Raw genomic sequence first — 4,480 nt, forward strand, 5'->3', positions numbered from 1 at the left:
ACTGAGAGAGTAAATCGAACTTTGAAGACAATGGTTGCTTCCTATGTAGGGACCCAGCATAAACACTGGGACAAGCACCTTCACAAGTTTCGATTTGCCCTGAATTCTGCTGTGCAAGAGTCCACTGGAGTCACACCTGCAGAGCTGAACCTAAGTCGTCTCCTCCGAGGACCCTTGAATATGGTGCTACAGCCCCAGCAGCTTACTCCAGCATGCTATGACCAGGTAGTCCATCTCCATGACTTCAGAGCTCTTGTCTCAAAGAACATGATCCAGGCTCGACTCAAGCAGAAGAGAAATTATGATAAGAACAGACGAGACATGCAGTTCCAGCTTCGTGATTGGGTGTGGCTTCGCTCTCATCCTTACTCGAAAGCTGAACAATTCTTCTCGGCCAAGCTCGCTCCTAAATGGCAAGGACCATAAAGGATTGTGGAGCAGATGGGCGCTTTGAACTACCGAGTGGTGAAAGAGGACACAGGGGAAGATATGCGCATTGTCCATGTCTCACGCCTTAAGGCCTGTTACCCCTCGGCTGAGGAATTGGAGGAGATTGAGCGCCGCAAGGTCCTGGATATCTATGAAGAGGAAAGTGAAGAGACTTTTCTCGGATTCCCAGACCCAGAAGTCTCACGCCTTAAGGCCTGTGACCCCTCAGCTGAGGAGCGTGAGCACCAAAAAGTCAAGAATATTTTTGTAGAGGAAAGTGATGAGACCTTTCTCGGTTTCCCCAACCAAGATGTGTCTTCCAGGGCAATCGTCGGCTTTTTCCAGGGGAGTAACGGCCCTAAAGTAACGGCCCTGAATTTTTCTGAACCGTCTCAGTGCTTCTCCTTCCAATAGGGCGCTTCCGCTTTAATTCCCAATTAAATAGCCAGCATCAGCTGCGCAAAAGTGGGGTTGTGATGGAGATGTGAATGAGGATGTGTTCAACCCTCAGTTCCGAAGCTTCTCTATTCCGTTTGTTTTGTTGTCTTTAAAAGTGTGTTTTGTAGCCTAATAGCAAGTTTACCCAGGTTCGGATCCACTCTTTGCGTCCATGGACTACACCTCTCCGTTGTTCTTCATGGCCTTTCTCCGCTGGAGATCTGTTGGCGGATTGGATTGTCTGACTGACCGACTGACTACAACCTTTTTGTATAAGGTATTTCATTTGTTTTGGTGTGATGTATACCGTGATGATTTATGTAGTTAGTTGTAGTTGAGGACTTATTAAGAGTTGATACGCTTGATGGTTGTGTGGTAAAATAATTGTTATTTTGATTGTCTGATTTGATACTGGGTTTACGCTACACTTGTATGAACGGACAAACATTGCGTGACTAAGGTCACTTGAGTTCCCTGAACTTCTTTACCGGGCTGGACTCTTTTTAGGCCAGAGGTACAGGACATTTCTGGAGGAACCAGAGCTCATTATTTGTTATATTATTATGTGTGTGTGATCATTTATGTTGGTAATACAACCCACGCAAAAGAATACAGTTGTTTTTGAAGTTCTTTCCAATGTTTTAAGGGTTTATGAAAAGTGTATTTCCATCCTGACTTTTACATAAGTCCTTTGTATTGGTGTAGACTTGACGGACCAGATGGGACTCATTCCCTCCCAAACCAAAAGGAGAAACCAATGTTTTCTCTGGTAGGCACAACCTACCTGGCACCCCTATAAATAATAACCTCAAGTGAAAACGGTTACAATGTACTGCACTGACACAAATGACTGATGATTGGTTGAAAGAAATTGATAATAAGAAGATTGTGGGAGCTGTACTGTTAGATTTCAGTGCAGCCTTTGATATTATTGACCATAACCTGTTGTTAAAAAAAGGTATGTGTTATGGCTTTTCAACCTCTGCCATATCATGGATTCAGAGCTATCTATCTAATAGAACTCAAATAGTTTTCTTTAATGGAAGCTTCTCTAATGTCAAACATGTAAAGTGTGGTGTACCGCAGGGCAGCTCTCTAGGCCCTCTACTCTTTTCTGTTTTTTACCAATGACCTGCCACTGGCATTAAACAAAGCATGTGTGCCCATATATGCTGATGATTCAACCACATACTCATCAGCAGGCACAGCTAAAGAAGTCACTGAAGCCCTTAACAAAGAGTTGCAGTCTGTTTTGGAATGGGTGGCCTGTAATAAACTGGTCCTGAACATCTCTAAAACTAAGAGCATTGTATTTGGTACAAATCATTCCTTAATTAAGTTCTAGACCTCAGCTGAATCTGGTAATGAATGGTGTGGCTGTTGAACAAGTTCAGGAGACTAAAATGACTTGGTGTTACCTTAGATTGTAAACTGTCATGGTCAAAACATATAGATTCAATGGTTGTAAAGATGGGGAGAGGTCTGTCCGTAACAAAGAAATGCTCTGCTTTTTTGACACCACACTCAAAAAAGCAAGTCCTGCAGGCTATAGTTTTGTCTAATCTTGATTATTGTCCAGTCATGTGGTCCAGTGCTGCAAGGAAAGACCTAGTTAAGCTGCAGCTGGCCCAGAACAGAGCGGCACGTTTTGCTCTTCATTGTAATCAGAGGGCTGATATAAATACTATGCATGCCATTCTCCCTTGGCTAAGAGTTGAGGAGAGACTGACTGCATCACTTCTTTTTATAAGAAACATTAATGTGTTGAAAATTCCAAATTGTTTGCATAGTCATCTGACACACACAGTTATCCCACCAGACATGCCATCAGGGGTCTTTCACAGTCCCCAAATCCAGAACAAATTCAAGAAAGCGTACAGTATTATATAGAGCCCTTATTGCATGGACCTTCCTTCCATCTCATATTGCTCAAATAAACAGCAAACCTGGTTTCAAAAAAACAGATTAAGCAACACCCCACGGCACAACGCCTCTCCCCCATTTGACCTAGATAGTTTGTGTGTATGCATTGATATGTAGGCTACGTGTGCCTTTTAAATTTTTTTTATGTGGTTCTGTCTTTGAGCTGTTCTTGTCTATTGATGTTCTGTATTATGTTTCATGTTTTGTGTGGACCCCAGGAAGAGTAGCTGCTGCTTTTGCAACAGCTAATGGGGATCCTAATAAAATACCAAATACCTGGTCAGTCAATGTCATGGAAAGAGCAGGTGTTCTTAATGTTTTGTATACTCAGTGTAAAATTAAATATCTTCTCATTGATGTCTTACTAACTTCAGTATCTTACTAACATATTCCATAATATGCCATAATATCATTTTATAGGCTGTCTGCGCCATTCCTCCTATAGAGGGAGTGGTGTTACTGTCACACAGTGTTAGTTGGAGAAAGAAAACAAATGAATGTGTGGATTCAATGCTGACAGCTCTCTACCCATTGTCTGCAGTTTGAACTGATGTAGGACCTGCCTTGTTATTTGATACTTCAACCCACAGATCTCTTTAAAGACTTAAAAAGTAAACACCTTCTTCCTTAGGCTGAATGAAGTACCATTACAGCCTCATACTTTGTCTGGGTCAACCCTGCAGACTTAAGTAGCATGTAGTTCACTCAGACTTGTTAAATAAACAATATTATTTATACATAGTAAGACATTACATTACTACAGTAACTGCTCACCCTTTCAAGTTTTTCTCTCCCACTTTTATCAAGAGTTAGAATGATGTATTTACACTCAATACTTTTTAAGTATCTGATTTAAGAGTGTATTTATAACACTAGCTTTAACAAAATAAATGGACAGGTTAACGACAGTAAATAAGCACAAATCCAGCCACCCAGCCCTGTGAGAACCCCAAGAGAACAGGGTGTGAGAGGAGGTTGAGTGATGAAGAGATCGTGATTGATGAAGACCAAGTCCAGACCCCTTGCCAGCAATGTGCGGCATCCTCACAGACTGTAGTCTGTAATATTTATTGCATCAGTAAAAATTTTGGTAACAGTTACTGAAATCAAAAAAGGTTTTACATTTCGCTATCTTTTGAGGTGCACATGGATACAGTGTCTCTATCATTCTAGCTAAGATTAGTTGTGACTTGTTTGAGGACTAGCCTACATCTGGTGTGGCCTTTGTTGTTGCTGTAGACGGTGTAACTGTCAGGTTTTGGCCAGGACTGTTCTGGTTTTGTCACTAGATGTCCCCATTGCACCTTTTTTGAACCTTTTGTTTTTTCCTTGCTCTTTTATTGTTTGCACCTGTAGGTCGTTCCCTTGTTTGTATTTAAACCCTGTGTGTTCCTCAGTTCTTGGCTCAGTGTTTGTATGTTAGCACCCAGCCCCAGACCAAGCCTTTTTGTGTGAAACATATATTTCTCGGATTGGATTTTCCAGAGGTTCTCTGGTTTAGTTCTTGTGTAATTTTGAGTAGTCTTTTGAGGTTTGTTTTTCCCTGCTGTTTTTTACCACTTTGTGGAGTTTTCTTTGTATTTTTGAGGATATCCATTTTGTGCCTCTTGGCTTTATTTTGGACATTGTGGATTTAGATTTTGGCCTGAAGATTTTGTTCTTTAATTAAACCACCATCTCTAGAACTACT

This window comes from Salvelinus alpinus, chromosome 34 (assembly GCF_045679555.1).
Source record: "Salvelinus alpinus chromosome 34, SLU_Salpinus.1, whole genome shotgun sequence".
NCBI lineage: Eukaryota > Metazoa > Chordata > Actinopteri > Salmoniformes > Salmonidae > Salvelinus > Salvelinus alpinus.